This window comes from Lynx rufus, unplaced genomic scaffold (assembly GCF_022079265.1).
Source record: "Lynx rufus isolate CCGP_SWC_20201006 ecotype Redwood Valley unplaced genomic scaffold, mLynRuf1.p SCAF_27, whole genome shotgun sequence".
Classification (NCBI taxonomy): Eukaryota; Metazoa; Chordata; class Mammalia; order Carnivora; family Felidae; genus Lynx; species Lynx rufus.
Window position 1 is genome coordinate 2737150 of NW_025814842.1, and position 18409 is coordinate 2755558.

Sequence of the window (18409 nt, forward strand, 5' to 3'; positions counted from 1 at the left end):
ACCCTGGAGCCTGTTACGGATTCTTTGTTTCGTTCTCTCTCTGCCCCTACCCGACTAGTGCTCTGTCTCTCAAAAATAAATAAATGAAAATAAAATTTAAAAAAAAGTGAACCTGAAACATGACCTACCCTCCGTGCTTCACAATTATGTCAGCCGTTAAATTATTTCCTTGTTGAAGCCAGTTGCAGTAGACACCCTATTTGCAAAAGGTGACGTCCTAGTGATTCAGTTTTGCTTTATGGTTTTTATCTAATGTGTACAACGAGAAGTTGGATGAAAACATACCTGTACTTTCTTCTCATGGAAGTGTATCCTTTTCCATTGATTTAAAACATACTTCTTATGAAACATTACCCTTGTGGATTTTCTGTTTGGTTTTACTGACTTGAAATCTCTATATCAGTTAAAAAAAAAAAAAAGATTAAAGCATTATCTTCTTGTATTACATTTTAATGTTTTTAGGGTAAATCTCCCTTGTTATTTTTCCAAAATGTCTTGGCCATTAACCTCCATTTACTCTAAGATTAACTTGTAAATTGTTTTATAAAATTTTGGAATTTGGATTAAAATTCCTTTTATTTTGTAAATTTGTCTTACAAGTTAATGTGGAACTTCTGGTATCTTTATGTTATTAGGTTTTGCTGTCTATCCCAGAACATGGCACATCTCTTTATATATCCACTGTTTTTATGTCCCTAATTTTTGGAGGTAGATTCTCCACATTTCTTGTTAATGTACTATTAGGCATTTAATACTGTTATTTTGTTGTGAATGAGGTCTTCACTTGTTTCCTTTTTTGTTGTTGTTGTTTAAGTTGGAGAAAAAAGATTTTTTTTTAAAGTTTATTTATTTTGAGAGAGAGAGAGGGAGCAACAGGAGCAGGGGAGAGGCAGAGAGAGAATGAGAGAGAGAATCCCAAGCAGGCTCCTTGCTGTCAGCATACAGAGCCTGATTTGGGGCTCGATCTCATGAACCATGAGATTATGACCTGAGTTGAAATCAAGAGCAGGACACTTAACTGACTGAGCCGCCCAGGCACCCCGTAATTTGGAGAAAATTTTTAAACATGCAAATAGAATTATTAGAAAAAGAATCCTGGAATGCCATATTTACATCTTCTCTTTAAATAAAATTCAAATAAAGTTGAATATCCAATGACCATGAATTTTACATGTATCTTTGTCTGTTTTCATTTGTGTGGGGACCTCTTTCTTTCTTTCTTCCTGATCAGTGTTGCTAGAAATTTATCAATTTTATTAGGCTTTTCAAGGAACCAAAGGTTTACTCTGTTGTTCCTTTCCTAATTCTTAAATTAGATGCGTATCAGTTCATTGTTTTCAGCCTATCATTTTTTATAATTGAAGCATTTAAATTTATAAATTCTCTGTCACTTTTGTTGCTTCTTGGAAGTTCTGATATGTGGTATTTTCCTTATTGTTCTAGTATAAGTTAACAATTTAATTATGATTTCTTGTCTAATCAATGAATTATTTAGGTATGTGTTTTTAAATTAAATTTCCTTATTGTTTTCTGAAATACTGATTTCTAATTTAACTACATTATAGTCATAGAATTTGAGGTATATTAAGATGATTGTTTAAAATTTCTTGAGACTCACTTTATGGCCCAGTATGTGGTCACTTTTGTAAATGTTTCACATTTGCATAAGAGTATCTATTCTCTGATACAGGTTCTAAAAATACCTATTAATCAGGTTGTTAATTATATTGTGCAAGTCTTCAATATCTTTAATGATTGTTTTTAAGTCTGATTAGCTAGCAATTACTGAGAGACATATGTTGAAATATTCCACTAAATGTTGTGTCTGTAAATTTCTCCAAGTTCTTTCAATTTGTTCTTTATAAATTAGAGACTGTGTTATTAAGTAGGCAGAATAATGTCTTCCTCTATCTTACCCCCAACCCCCCTGCCCCAACAAAAAGATGCTTATATCCTAATTTCCAAAACCTGTGACTATGTTCTCTTACATGGCAAAGGGGAATTAAGGTTGCTAATCATGTGATCTTAAAATATGTCGATTATCCTGGATTATCTTGCTAGGCCAGATATAATCATAGTGGTCTTGGAATATGGACTACGAATAGTGGAATATGGGGGCAGAAGAAGAAGGCAGAGTGGTGTGATGTGAACAGTAGTACATCAGCTGGTGCTGGCTTGAAGACGGACGGACGAGGCCATGAGTAAATGCAGGCAGCTTCTAGAAATTTGAACAGGAAAGGAAATGGATTCTTTCCTAGGGCCTCCAGAAAGGATGTATAGCTCTGCCCATTTCAGACCTACGTCCAGTTTCTTGTCAGTACTTCCCTGCTGTATCTTTTTCCTCCTTTTAACTTGCTGTCTGTCTGTATGCTTATGTTTTATAATCGTCATGTCTGTAGATTATGATTTTTTTTTTACATAATTTGACAATACTTGTTTTTAATTAAAGAACTCAGAATAATTATACTTATTATGATTATGGATGTACTTGGACTTATTTTTACCATTGTATTTCTGCCATTTTATTTTGTTCCACTTTTGCTTTTGAACTTTTCTCTTTATTCTGTTTTCCTCCGCTCTTTTGGATTTAATAGATTATATTTCTGTTGTTTTTGTAGTTACTGTTAACATTCAAGGACCTGTAAATGATTTTAATTCTTGTCATTTCTTTTCCACATTCTTATTTTCTAGTATATTTAGTTCTCTCTTGTTTTCCTGTAAATCCCAAATTCAATATCATTATTGTTGTTTTTATATGGTTAAATTTGTTTGGAATTTATTATGTTTACTATTTTCTTGACCCAGCTTTTTGTCTTGGATCTCAGAGCATCCTTCTGGGTTTTTCTTGTTGTTTGCTTGTTCATTTGTTTGCTTACTTTTCAAAGTATATATAATTTAGAAGTTCTTTTTGCATTTTTTGGTTTCATTTGCCTGAAAAATATTTTTATTTTGTGTTGTATTTGAAATCTATTTTATTTGCTACAGAATTTTAGACTAGCAGTTGATTTCTCTATCATGAAGATATAATTTTTGATTAATAGTTACTTTCTGTTTGCTGTCATAAAATTGTCTTTTGTCTTTGGGCTTCCAATATTGCTATTGTAAAGTTCTCTGTAAATTTATTTGCTGTTTCTAAGATGATCTATTTTTGGTGTTTTTTAGTTTTGTGATAAGGTGTGGATTCTTAATAAATACCTTAATTGTTTTGGGCTTCACTGTATTTCCTGCATCTGAGGATTTATGTCTGTCACCAACTCTGGAATATTTTCAGTCACTATTTCTTCCGTCTTTCATTTTCTTTGGAGGTGCCGTCACATGTATCTTATGTTTTACTTAGGCTGCTTTCTAGGGAACTTCCTCTTTCCCATCTCCCAGCTCACAAGTTCTCTTTGAAGCTGTATCTGATTTGCTGTTTAGGTCATTCTGTTTTTACAGTGCCAGAAGGTGTATTCTTTGTAAAATATGCTTGGTCATATTTTCATTGTCTCACGGTTTTTACAAACATACTGAATATCATACCTCATGTTCTGCTTGTGAACATTCTGTATATCTTAAGGTCTTTTTGTTTTTATGAGTCTGAAGTTTGTGTTTGCTTTTTCTATTGACCCTCTCTGCGATGACTTGCTTCCCTTATATGTTACCGTTTTTATTTTGAGTTCAGATGTGTGGAGATTTTAATTGTAAAAATTCTGTGAGGGCTGTGTCTCAGGAACCCTTGTCTAGAGATGATTATGTTTTCTCTGTTTTGTGTTTGGAATGGCTAGCAGTGTGGGACTACTTCAAATTAATTGCTCTGTTTGGGCTGTGTTGGACCACACAGGTAGGGTAAAGTGAAATGTCAGTCATTTGTGTTTAAAACTCAGACTTTTCCCCCCCACCTTTGTCCATAATCAAGACAAAAAAAAGCAACTTTGGTTTTCCACTTAATGATTTTTTTTCTGTTTTATATCTTTTAAATCTTTTTTCTGTTTTAAATCTTGTGTTACAGAAGGTAGAGACCTTTAGTTGTTCTGGCTTGATTATAATTTCCCACTTTATGTAGACCCAAGGTCTTGTCTCCAGTGTTTTGTGCAGTTGTTAAAAACACAATCCCCACATTGCGGGCTTGCCAACTTCGGCCCTCTGGGTGTGTGCTCCACCTTCATGTTCTGGGGCTCTTCGTTGTGTCCTTTGAGGAGGAGTTCTCCTTCCTTTCCTGTAAGCTGGGCTCTGCACATAAAGAGTTTCAAATATTTGTCTTGGTGTATTTTATTGCGAGGAAATCTTTGGGTGATCTACATTAGTTTTTTTTTCTTCTCTTTCTTACAATGTACATATTTTTAGAAGGTGAACATTTGTGAAGTGTCCACTACTCCTTTATGAATGTGTAGTTTTAAAAATATATGAACAGTATACCATGTTTGTTCTTAAATGCTGTTTTACTTACCGTATTTTTTAGATTTATCCATGTAAATACATATGGATATAACATGTCACTTTTAACTGTCACATGAAATTCTATCTTATGAATAAATAGTGACGTGTTATTCATTCTTTCTCAAACAAAATGTAACTAACAAAAATATTCTCATATGTTTCTTTGTGCGTATTTTGGAGAATTTCTCTAAGTTAAACAATTAAAAGGGAATTGAAATCAGTTAAGGTCTGCCATTCTGTATTTCAACTGGTCTGGTCTCTTCTATCGGTCGTGAGGAAAAAATGTTGAAGATTGCTGGAGATTAAAACTCCCTTCACAGTTGAGCTCATAACCAAATGTAGTGTGTTGCTATTGGTTGGATTCAAATAAACCAGCTGTAATTGTTTTAAACATTTGTAGAAATTTGAATATGGACTGAAGGTAAGATGAAATTAAGGAATTGTTAATTTTGTTATCTGTGACGATAGTGTGACTTTATACAAAAATATCCTTATTTCTAGAAGATGCATGCTGAGTATGTGTGAGGCTATATCATGATGTCTAGTATTTACCTGGAAATAATTCAACAAAATATTGATAAGACAAATGTAGAAAAATGTTCATATTGAACTTGGATATTGGATACATATTTGTTAGACAATTTTTATACTTTACATTTGAGACTTTCACCATAGTTGAAAAAGACCAAAAAACAAATTATTTGTGCTTCGTTCTGTAATTTGAAAGACTGTAGTTTTAGGGCCATATCTGGCCCGGTGCTGGTTCTTGTAAATAAAGTTTTATTGGAACACAGTCTTGCTTATTTTGGCCTACATTTGTACCACGTGGCAGAGTTGAGTAGTTTTGACTGAGGCCATTTGGCCTGGACAGCCTAAAATATTTACTATCTGGCCATTTACAGAAAAAGTTTGCTCTATATACTTACCCTGATTCAGTTTTCTTTGTAGCCTTTAACTCCACCCTTCTCTCTCCTCTTAACAGGTAATTGTTTATTTATTGTTTGGCTCTGATCACAATACTACAAATTAAGCAGACTTTGTGTTTTCACTAAAATAATACCAGGTACACATTAGGAGCTCAGTAAACATTTGTTGAGTAAGTGAGTTATAGCAACATGTGAGAATCCAGTTGGCCCACGTCCTTGGTAGCACCTAATGTTATGAGACTTATAAATTTTGCCAATAAAGTGGGTGAAATGATATTTCATTATCGTGTTCATTTGCGTGTCTTTGGTTAGTACCAGTGAGATGATGCATCTTTTTTGATGTTCTCTGCTTATTGATTCTGTACATTTCATCTTGGGTGAATTGCTTGCTACTCCTTTACCTGTTTTTCTGTTTGGCTCCTTTCAGCAATGCCTAGAGTACTGAGTTGAAGCCGCTCTCCTCCGGAGGGGAATGGCATTTGTTTTTGCTAGTTGCCCAGGGGCACGACTGCTGAAGGCTACATTTAAAAATGGGTTGCTTGAGGCTGTTTGTGGGCTTCCTGGTAGTGTAGCTGGAATCTGAGCTACAGGCCTGTGTGAGGCCCCCTGGTGGTTATAAATTATCTGGGAAGAGCTCTAAGTCAGACTTGTTTCTTGGCTTTTCTCTTCCACACGGTGATTCATTTCACTCACCTTTACACTGTGGTCAGAGGGCTCTGGGCTTCCAGTATAATTCAGAAGTTTCTTTGGAGCTTCCCATTTTGTGGAGACTGTAGACTTTCGCGCCTGTTTCCGGTGGTCCCGGTGATCATCACGCCAAAGCTCCAGGCCACCAGAATTCAGAGACGGTGAAAGCTGTCCCTGAGTGCAGCTTCCTCATTTTCCCCCTGCCGATTTCTTACTCTCTTGGCTGATCAGAAATACAGTTTAGAATACGCTTCTTTGAAATATTTAACATTTTTAATTGTTTCAGTAGGCACACAGTTTAGGGTGTAGGTATCATGTGTCTGTAGGATGAAACTGCTATCTTTTTCACACACCAGTACTATACATTTTATTACTGGAGCTTTGCAGTAAGTTTGGGAAAATCTGTCCTTTCAGTTTACTGTTGTGTGGCTTATCTTTCCCGGGGATGTTTTGACATTCTTTACATGCTTTAATTGTTACTCCTTTCTTACATTAAAAGTTCTTCCCAAATCTGTTGACTATTTTTTTGTTACACAAAATTAAAAATTTTAATGTCATTAAATTCATACAGTTTTTCTCTTACGTGTTTTAAGTTTTGTGTCTTTTTGAAAAAGGAATCCTCACCCAGCGTTATAAAATATTTTCCTATACCTTCTGTTAATATAGTTTTGCTTTGAATATAGTGATCTTCAATTTGTCTGGAATATTTTTTGTAAGTTCTTTGAGGGAGGGCTTTGACTGTTCATATTCCTAAAAGGATAGCTGATTTAATTAACGGATCTTTTCTCAGTGTATCTGTCAGGGTCCTGGCGGAAAACAGATTGTGCAAGCGAACAGGGGTCATTTGAGAACAGAGTTTAATAAAGGGACTTTCCCAAATGTGTACCAGTTTAGGGAAACTGAAAGGAATTCTGTTGTACTCTGAAGCAAGTAGCAGCTGCTTTTCCTCCATGAGGTCTTAAAGGATAAGGCATGGACTTGGGAAATGGATGTTGAGAAGGCTGAGTGGAAAGAGCTACCTGATAGGAGCTGTGGCATTTTGTCCGGTAGTGAGCCTGGTGGTAACCTTACAGAAACAGAATAGTCCCTGGAGGTGAGGGGACAGGAAGAGTTGAGGGACCAGAATTAGTCCCTTGACCTAATTCTTCATCTTTGTTCCCCATTGGCTAAAGACAACTGGAAGTCACAGAAGCCCACTGATGTAGTCCCAGCAGGTCAGCCTCCTGGGGCACAGAGCAGGGAGCGGAAGAGCGTAGAGAGGTCTATGACGATATTCAACATGTCCGTTGACTGGAAATTTTTACCTTTTTTACCTCTCAAACTTCATGAACTCTAGCAGGATAATTTGGCGGTTACTCTGAGCAGATGTACTGGGCTTGAATCCAGATTCTGCAAAGCACTAGTTGTGGGACCTTAGGCAAGTTATTTAGCCTTTTTGTGTCTTAGTGTTCTCAGTTGTAAAGTGGGAATAATGAAAATACCTACTTTAATGGGTTGTTGTGAGAATTAACTGAGGTTGTCTATGTAATAAGCTCGGAACCGCTTCTGACACGTGAGTGCCAAGTAAATGCTAGCTGTGATGAAGACAGTGGCAGCGGTGATGATGTTGATGGTTTCAAGCTTTCTAATTCTTTCTGTATTTATATCCCACCATTTTAACACAGTGCTATATTGCTTTTGTGTTGTTTTGTATAGCTCATAGTCTTCCATTATTTTTTATTTTTTATTTTTTAACATTTTCTTACGTATTTTTCACTTTCTGTAAATTTTGGGATTAGCTTGTCAAGTTACAGAAAAGTCATGTTTGAATTTTGGTAGGGATAGGGATTACATTTATTAATGAATTTGTTTAAAATGGACACCTTTACAATATTGAGTCTCACCATTCTTGAACAAAGTGTATCTTTTCATTTTCCAGGCTTCTTTTATGTTCTTCAGTAAAGTTTTATAGTTGTCTTCATAAAGATCTTGAACATTTCTTTTAGTTTTATACCCACTTTAACGTTTATGTTGCTTTTTTCTATTAGATTCTTAAATTGGCTATTTTGGAGGTGTAAGAGAGCTATGGATTTTTGTGTTGACCTTGTATGTGGCCCACTTGCCAAATTTCTTATTTTTTCTGTTGGTTGCTTTTGATTTTCTAGGTGAATAATCATAATGTTTGTGAATTATAATCTTGTTTTTTCCTTTTCAATAACTTATAGCTGTAAGTTTTTGTTTATCTTATTGCAACACCAAATTAGTACAATGTAGGATTGTAGCAAGGAGAGAGTATCTCCCTGTTTTACTCTTCCTTTTAATGAATACTTCTAATATTTTACTACAAAGGTAAAATTTTCTCTAAATTTCTGGTATATACCCTTTGTTTGGTTTTGCTGAGCATTTTTGTTAGGAATTGGAGTTGAATATTATCAAATGATATTTCAGCCTCTATTTGATAATCTTATGATTTTTCTCCTTTAATATATTAATACAGTATATTCATTGGGCCTTCCCCCCCCCCTTTTTTTTAATCTTTGAACTATATGTATATACCTTAGGTAAACCCCACATGGTCATAACACTTGGCTGACTTTTTCCTTTACAATAATATTTTGTTGGAAAATGTTACTTACGTTCATGTTCATAAATGCTATTTTCATCTAAGCTTGTTATCATACTTATCCTGTTTACAAATCCAGTTATGTTGTTGGCCTCTTAAAATATGTTAAGTAGCTAAAAAAAAAAATCTTTTTCTTTGCCCTACAGCACTTTTATGTAACATGGGAATCATCTATTCCCTGAAGATTTAGAAAACTTCCAAAAACCACCTAAGCTGAGTGCTTTTTCTTTTTCTTTAAGAGTTAAATCATTATCTGTCATTTTAGTTGTGTCAGTGATGATTTGGTCTACTCATGTTTTTATTTTATGAAATTTTCAGTACATTTTTGTTTTGTGGGCCAGATGTTTTCTGTCACAACTACTCAACTCTGCCATTGTAGTGTGAAATCAGCCTTAAACAACAGGTAAATGAGAGTGGGGCTGTGTTTCATTAAAACTTGATAGAAACGTGTGGCAGGCCAATTGGCCCACTGGTCTTAGTTTACGAACTCCTGATCTAGCATAAGGATTATGAGAATCTGAAATTTAGATATTATCCATACGTAATAGCATTTGTGTCTGTTAATCTTTTTGGTGGTAATTTGTTGAAAACTTGTACAGCCTTATCCATTGTTTTTGATATTTTTTATATTTTCTCTCTTGAATCAGTGTGGAAAGTCCTCATTTTTCTAGAACATTATATTTAGTAGTAATGCATGTATTGTAAGCAAGCATGATATTATGAAAATTGGTTTGGGTTTGGGGGAGGCAAAAAAAAAAAAAAACAACAACCTTGAGAATTACGATGGCGTATGGCCCTCCAAAGCTCAGTCCTACCCAACAAAATCTTACTCCTTAGGGTTTAATTTCAAGGGTAGGATATTGATTAGGAAAGGCTTCCTTAGGGGCATGATAATGAGAAAATGGTTAAGCATTCAGATTTAGTACTGTTGGCTGAATGTAAAATCCTTTAAAAATTTTTATAGGACCTGGTTCTAAGTTTACATTTTGCTTGCTCCCACTGTTGCAAATTGTCTTCTCCCTAATTGTTCTTTATTATACTAGCTAAAAGCTTGTCTTCCCTACCCTCTTCAAAGAAGCTCTCTGGGATTAGTTTTCCAAGTCACCTTGTTTCCAGATTCATCTATTTTTATCTTTTATCTTTGTTTATTGGTGTTTGCTTTCTGATATCTTTAAATAAATGAATAATTGGTTTCCTACCTCCCATCTCCTCAATTATTTGCTCTTCTGATTATAAATCTGGCTTTATTTCTTCTTTCTTTTATTATTTTTCTGGTGTGTGTCATTTTTACTATCATTTTCTAAAGATTTTGTAATTGCTTCTGTAGTTTCTTTAACAAATAATTTCATTTTGGAGGAGAATTAAAAAATTTTCCCCTTATTTACCTATTTTTGTCATGAATTTCAGTTTTGGTTACATTATCTTCAGAGAATTTCTCTATAATTTATGTTCTTTTGAATTGAGGCTTAGCTTATGGCAAAATTTGTAATCAAGTTTTATAAGTGTTAGACAATTATGACATTATTTTTGAAGTCCATTACAGTGATCATCATTTAGGATGCCTTTATCTAAAGGCAGTAGAAAGCCAACTGAAAATGGCTTAAGCTGAAAGGAAATTTGTTATCTGCATGACAAGAAGGCTTGAAGTAGAGTAACTCTAGGCACTGTTAAGTGGGGGCATCACTAACATCATCAAAAACCTGTGTTTCACCCATTTTTCCTTTGTTATCTTCCTTAGCCTGACAGTTTAGGCTTCTTGTCTTAGACTGGCTTTCTTCAAAGTTTCAGGATGGCCGTCACAGAAAATGACCAGAGGCTTCCCTATTGAAGTGCTTGTGTGTGGAAGTCCTTCTCGGAAGCTTCGTATAGATCCAGCAAGCCCTTTCAATGACCAGAATTGTGTCCCAAGCCCATTACTAAACCAGTCATTGGGAAGGAGATCACCGTGGGTCGTAAGTGCAGTAACAGTTTGTTGCCTGAGGGTAAGTTGGGGCTGGCATATTTGAAGGTCGCCATTCCTGAAGAACGTAGACCTTGGACAGAGTGAACAGAATCAGGGTTGTGAGAGTAAGTTACAGCCTGGGTGTGACAGAGGGTGCAGGGACAGTGGCTGGGTGGGAAACCAGTGTCATCACCCACACAGTGGAATACTTAATCAGCCATGACATGGACTAATGTACACCCTTCGTTTAGAATATTTATTCCTTCAGGTGTAACTTAACAAGCATCATTTTTGCTATAAATAATTGAGTTTCTCATAGAAAGTTAGCTATGATTTTTGCCTTTAATGAATAATTGCTGCCCCACCAACAAGTGATTATAAAAAATTCTCTGTTACTGTTAGTATATCAGATAGATATTTTTGCTATTTATAATACAGTAATTGGGAGAAGATCTTAGGGCTTTGGGAAGAGTGTGGGGGTGGGGTGGGGGGGATTACTGTTCATCCAGCACTGAGTACTGGATTTCTAGAAACCAATTAGTAGTAATAATGGAAGGTGTGTATCTGAGATAGATTGAAGTGTAACTCAAGATGTGATTTGCTACCTAGTTTGTTTTTAGTAAAATGTTTTTTTCCTGCATGTTTGTAACCCAGTGAAAGTTTCTAATATGAAAAGTAAAGTAGATTTATTTTAAGGCAACGTATAAAAAATAATTGGTCTAACAGCATTGTGTGAATACAGATGAGATGGTCCTATTAAAATTTAGTCACAAAGTATATATGGTAATGCAGCAAGATTCATGCCAACTAATTACTAGTTCAAGTTTGTTGGAAAATCCTGAATTAATGGGAAGTTGTAGTATCACCGAATGAGTCCTGTCGTGAGGAAATGATACTGCCAGGGACATAAAATAGTCAAAGGCTAATACATGTGGATAAGTAATTCTAAGGATGAACTTTTTTTTTTTTTTTACCTGCCTTGTGCTTACCGGTCATTTGTTTATTTTTGTTGCTGTTGATGAGAGAATATACAAAAATGATACATTATCACTTGCCTTCAAGCTGGAATTATTTGTCTTTGTACTTAGACATAGGGACCAATTAAATGAAAAGAAATCTGTCTTAAGTAAAATTATTACTACTAGTAGAGTGTATCTTGTAACTGTTTAATCTTGTAACTGCTAGGTTTCTTCCTTTGCATCCAGGTAATGTAAGATGAATGATGGATTATTAAATTATTTTCATAGAAAATAGTCATATTTTAAGTTAATAGTCCTTATCACTGATACCAATTAGTAGAAGAGAAATGAATTCCAGGATTTATATTTCTTAACGGCACTTTCAGGATTGTTTTTGTTATTCTTGGGGAATATGTATGAAATTCGGCCTAGGGATCATATCTGGCACAGAATAAATTTATTAATTAATTCAACAAATATTTGTTGAGTGCCTGTGATCCCTAGTCATTCATGTGTTCCATACATCATTTTAAAGATTGCCATTCCGTTTCTTCTGCTGTTTCTTAAGAGACCTTATTTTGTGTTAATTTGCCATACAGAAGGACGCCTGGGTGGTTCAGTCCATTGAGCGTCCCACTTCGGCTCAGGTCACGATCTTGTGGTTTGTGAGTTCAAGCCCTGCGTCAGGCTGTGTGCCGACAGCTCGGAGCCTGGAGCCTGCTTTGGATTAGGGGTGTCCCTCTTTGTTTGCCCCTCCCCCCTCTCACTCTGTCTCTCTGTCAAAAATAAATCAACAACAACAAAAACAGTTTACCATATAGAATGCTAGGACTTCTATCACATCCATGTAACTTTCTGTCAGGGATAGACTTCAGTGTGAACACACCAAAGCACCACGTGCCCAGACGCTCAAGTGCTTGAAATGTCTGGTGACTGGAAACCACTGCCTGAGCCCACATCCCTGAATCAGGTGGTCTCTCAGCCCCCACCCCCCTTCTTTACAGGATATTGCAGGGGTCCTAATTCAACATGTGGGCAATCTCCTAGGTTCTCCCAAGGCTTCCTTTAGGCCTTGATGAAGTGTATTCTGTCTCGTTTCTTTTTTTTTTTTTTTTTTTTAATTTTTTTTTTAATGTTTATTTATTTTGGGGACAGAGAGAGACAGAGCATGAACGGGGGAGGGGCAGAAAGAGAGGGAGACACAGAATCGGAAGCAGGCTCCAGGCTCTGAGCCATCAGCCCAGAGCCTGACGCGGGGCTCGAACTCCCGGACCGCGAGATCGTGACCTGGCTGAAGTCGGACGCTTAACCGACTGCGCCACCCAGGCGCCCCTCTGTCTCGTTTCTTAAAGCATTCATAGAACCCTGGAAGATAAGAGAGGAGTACATTCTCCCTGTCTACCAGGCCCACGGGCAAATTTGCTTCTGTTTGGCATTTATGCCCGTGTAGCATACAAACTGGGGCCCCACAATGCAATGGTGAAATAGCTATCAACACACTGATCACATTCCCCACACCTTTGCTCTAACCCTCACTTGATGCCCACTTGATAAATGACAGGGAAAAAAGGACCAGGATCTTGTTTGGATTGCCTGGTGGAAGTCTGAGTATTTGATGGGAGTGTGTAGCCTTATGTGAGTGGGATGTCCAAGCCTCCCTGGTGGTTAAGGGGCTCACTTTGGCTTCCATTCAGCGGTCTCCCGTGTTGACAACGTACAGTGAGGCTGCAGCTGGAGAGGTCAGTGTGGCTTCGTATTGCGGGTATTGTGGTGCCTCCGTATGGAGTACGACAAGTAGATCCGGTTTGGTGACTTAGCAGGCTAGAGTTTCTGAGGAGCTGTCTTAGGCTTACAGTGGCAGTTCCCTCTGGGCGTTGGAATCACTGGGGGAACTTTTCACGCCACCAATACTCACACTGCCTCCTCCAGCCAATTGAATCGGAGTCTGTGGAGGTAGAACCCAGGCATCAGTGTTTTGTGAAGTTCCCAAATGATTTCAGTATGCCGCCGAGGGTAAGAACCACTGGTTAAGAGCTTTGAACAGGGCAGCTGTTGATGCATTTTAGGGTAGATGTCATGGAAATATGTTGTGGAATTGCCTGTAGAATGGATTAAAGATTAAAGCATTTCTTTTCTCCCCATTCATAAACCATTGTGATAGCAGTCTTAACTTTTATAGAATTACCTAATTTTGCCTGATGAGATTTACTTAGAAAAGGAAATAAACACACAGCTATATCTCTCCTGAAGTCTTTTTGTAGCTACTAATTAAGGCAGTACACACGTTCTTAGCTGAGGTAGAACTTGAGATACTGTGTCTTTGCGCCACTGAATGTAACATGAGTGTTATGGCTTTTTAAATGAATCAGAGCAATAAATCCAATGCTGTGTGCAAGCCAGATAACTTCTTCTCATATGCCAACAATTATGTAATCAAAGTATAAACTAGCCATTTAAGGATCCTTGCTCTTGAACAGAATTTAAATTTAAGAATTAGAAATAGTAATTAGCATAGATAAAAGTATCTTATTGATGGCCCCGTTTAGTTGATGCAGTGAATACAAGGTGCTCTTGTGGAAACATGGGCATTTAACATCCTATCCATATGGAAAGCATTACCTTTTGTTCAGGTTATACTGACTTCGTGTTACTTTCTGGATACTGTGCAAGGTGTTCGTTTCATTTGCAAAAGCCAGATGTGATTTGGACATTTGGCAGGCTAAAGCTTAAATTTCTTCTAATACATGCCTTTTAGGGACCTAAAACATGAGAAAAACAATACTAACCACTTTTTGAAATCCCGAGTGTTCCCAGAAGTCTTTCCCGTTCGTCTAAAACTTTGTCCTCTGCTAAAATTGGTGGTGGTGTGTGGGGGCAGTTTTGTGAGTTAAAGAGTAATGTCTCTAATTAAAAGGCATGACAGATAGGTCTGTGAGATGGGATGACCTTACCAGAGGGATGCGTGGACAGCAGGCGGAGCAGTGAGTAGTCCTTCACCAGCGTGGCCCCTCCTCTTCGGCCCCGTGTGCTCGATCCTGCATCGCATCAGTTCACATTGAACAAGTGCCCTGTTGCTTTCTGGTTGACTGACGTTCTGTTTGTTACATAACGTCTTGACATCCTATAAAGACTGTAATTACACAACAGAGTCCCTGCTCATTGACAAGGATGGCAGACAGAAAGATGCAGCTGTTTATCTTGCTATTCTTGATTGAACACAGAACTTCATTTGATCTTTAGTTGACTAATGGCTAAAATTTTTATATTTAAGGTGAACTGAGAAAATATGGGAATTTGATAGTCAGTACGCAGTTGTTGCGTTTACTGTGTTCTAAGACTTTTTTGATGTGTCTGTCTCCTTCCCTGCCTACCTACCTGCCTACCTGTCATCTATTTATCCATCTTTGCCATTCCTTGAGAACTAAAACTCTACCTGAGTTTTTTTTTTTAACGTTTATTCATTTTTTTTTTAATTTTTTTTTTCAACGTTTATTTATTTTTGGGACAGAGAGAGACAGAGCATGAACGGGGGAGGGGCAGAGAGAGAGGGAGACACAGAATCGGAAACAGGCTCCAGGCTCTGAGCCATCAGCCCAGAGCCCGACGCGGGGCTCGAACTCACGGACCGCGAGATCGTGACCTGGCTGAAGTCGGACGCTTAACCGACTGCGCCACCCAGGCGCCCCCGTTTATTCATTTTTGAGAGAGAAAGAAAGCACACGTGCGAGCAGGGGAGGGGCAGAGAGAGGGAGAGAGAATCCCAAGCAGGCTCCTCACTGTCGGCACAGAGCCTGACGCGGGGCTTGAGCTCACGAACCATGAGATCTTGACCTGAGCTGAAATGGAGAGTCAGATGCTTAAGTGATTGAACCATCCACGTGCCTCCTCCACGTGAGTTTTGAACCTTTAAGACCAGAACTCAGTCCACTGAGTTATCGTATTCATCAAATTTTAATGATGGTTATATATTCTCAAAAAAGATTTAAAAGTGTTACTTTCTGTGTAGTGTGCTGTTCTCACTACAGAGTATTGTTTCTTTTATTTCTAACTTATATGTATTTATAAGGAAGTACCCATGCTGATAAAATAGTGATAATTAAGAAATTTGATTTTCTTGGACTGTTATTTAGCTCACTAAAGAAAAGGAGAATTACAGAAGGAATTTTATGAATCCTATCTTCATGAGTCAGAGCTTTTGCATTGCTAGGGCTTTTCAGCTTCAATTTCTCTCTTGCAAGGTTAAAAGAATCATTCTTGTGTTAGCGCACCAATACTGCGTTTGATCATCCTGTCTTGCTTATGACATAGCCTCTGTGACTTACGGAACATTGGATTTGCTATAGTAGATCAGTCTGAATTTGTCTCTGCATGGGGTGAACAGACTGAATTGGCCTCAAAGTTCCACTACAGATCCTTCGTCCGGTCTTCCAGTTTGAATTGGAAATTACAAATCCTTCGTCCAGTCTTTGAGTTTGAATTGGAAACATCAATGCAAGCAGCTCATAAGTTGTTTCGCGTTTCAGCCAGTTGTCACAGCCACAACCAGCAAAAGAGCAAGTTCTGGTAGAGACTTGTCCGTGAAGGAGGCCAGGTTTGTGTTATATCTAGGTGAGTTTTGAAAACTTAGGTTTTGTTTTTTCTTCAAGTAAACTTTGATCCCATTTATTTAGAAGCCAGATACGTTCCAAGAAACTAAAATAGCTTAAGTCCTTTTTTTATTGCATTGGGAAGACTTTTATGCTTTTTAAACTTGAATCAGTACTTTTTTTTTTTTAATACACAGTTTTCATGAGTTTTCTTATATGTTGTTATAGTCAAGATTGAAGATAGGAATTCGGAGGTGGGGGTGAGTAGTGGTAGGAGCACTGAGAAATGAGCGGGGCATCATACCTGGAAGAGAAGAAGGGACTAGACTGGTCCAGGGGCATTTCGGGGGGGGGGGGTGGTAACGAGCTCTGAGTCAGTAATAACTTCTGAGGGTATCATAACATTATGTTATAGTAAGAAAATTAGTGTTAGAAATTACACATTTTTGAAAAAGGGTTATGTTTTATATATTTTATTAAAGAAATCAGGGACTATATTGGGGCAATCATCAAAGTTACTAAAACTTTAACCTAATTTTTAAAATGATACAAGCAAACATTTGTCACCTATTTGAATTGCCTCCTTCACTGATTGTGCTGCATAATTCAGAGATTACCACTTACACTTTACTTGGTAAACGTTTATCGTGTGCGAGAAGTGACATGGGGACTTCTCCACTCTGTGGTCCCATGGTTTCAGGTCTGTCTCTCTACCTGCAACCAAACTTTGCGTTGTAGGCCTGTCTTCAAGGCGTTCACGTTTAGCGCCTTTCTCTCCTGTGGGAACCTGCTACCTGCTGTCACTCAAATGCATTTGTGGAAAAAGAGCGAATCATAGTAGGACATTTGGGGAAACATCCGAAGGGTCCGTGGGCTGGGAAAACTTACCTTCTTAAGATGAAAACATGGGGACTGATTCAAGAGTGTCTTTTGGGAATAGTTCATTCCCTCTTGGGCTGCGTAAATGCTTTTCCTCTCTGTGAAGTGTAGGAATTAACCTATTAATTCTCACTGTTGATGCCGCCTTTCTAACTGTGGTGCTGGGAGTGTCTGAGAACCACCACCCTGCCTGTTAGAGGGCGGACCTCTGCCCACAGAGCGTACCTTCCACCCATTCGTAAAGCATATCTGTAAGTGACGGACTTGCTCTGCTCTCTGTATTTAAGAACTCTTGGGATGGGAAAAAGGAGCTTTCCCACATTTTAAATTTGTAATAAAGGCGTTGAAAAGCCTTGTGTCTTTGTAAAGTGCTGCTGCTCCAGGGCATTCCCTGTCTTGGTTAATGAGGGACATCACTGTCCGTCTCTAATGCTTGAAGCTTCAGCACATTCTCTGCCCTTTCCTTAGCATCCACAGCCTGCTGGAGACCCCACACTAGGACTCAGAACTGTTCTCTCATTGGGCCCTCCCTCTCGTTTTTAGTTAACCGTAGTTCAGGGCCTGCACTTGGAGCAGGAACCAGTTCTCACTGGTTTCTCTGTGTTGAGGCTCTCCATAATGTAGACGAAATTACTCTTTAAAAAAACGGTGGTGATGTCATGCTTCGCCCAAGATCTCCGTTGATCTTGGCTGCATCTCTGTCAGCTCGGTTTCCTCCACTGACTGCCCTGCTCCACCTGCCCCACTTGTCCGCCCAGGAGGCTGCGTGCCATCGTGGCTCTGTGCCTTTGCCCATGCTCTTCTCATTGCTTTGGAGGCTCTAAAAACATGGAAGCCAAGGAGGTGACATGCCACCTCTGTCCCGAACGCACATCTTACTCTGTCATAGGTCTGTTTGCCTGCGCTTGTCACAATTTCAGTTCATGAATTCTGCGTGAATTTGTATATAATTAGAGCGTGTTGATCATATGTCCTGTCACTGTAATATAAAATGGGATCTTGATTGTAAGATAAACTTACTGATAAACTTTTCCAAGGGAGAGAGACCATCTAACATAATGGTTAAGACGTGGGACTTGAACTCTGGGCAGTGCATGGCTCGGTCTTGAACCCCTGCTCCACCATGGAGTCCGTAGCTGCACGACAGACCTCTGGGCCAGCCCTTCCCCTGCATCACTGAAGTGACTATAACGTGCTGCCCGTCTCATACAGTTGCTGCAGGAGCGAAGAAGCTAGCATGTCTGAAGCTCTGAGGACAGTGTCTGGTATGGAGCCATGTGCCGTATATATCAGCTCTTGTGACTGTCATTGCCATCCATCCATCGCCACACACAACGCCACGTTGTGTATGTATACAGCCATATGTGAATTATATACTATATGTTACATACGTTTTAAAGTTTCTCTAGCTT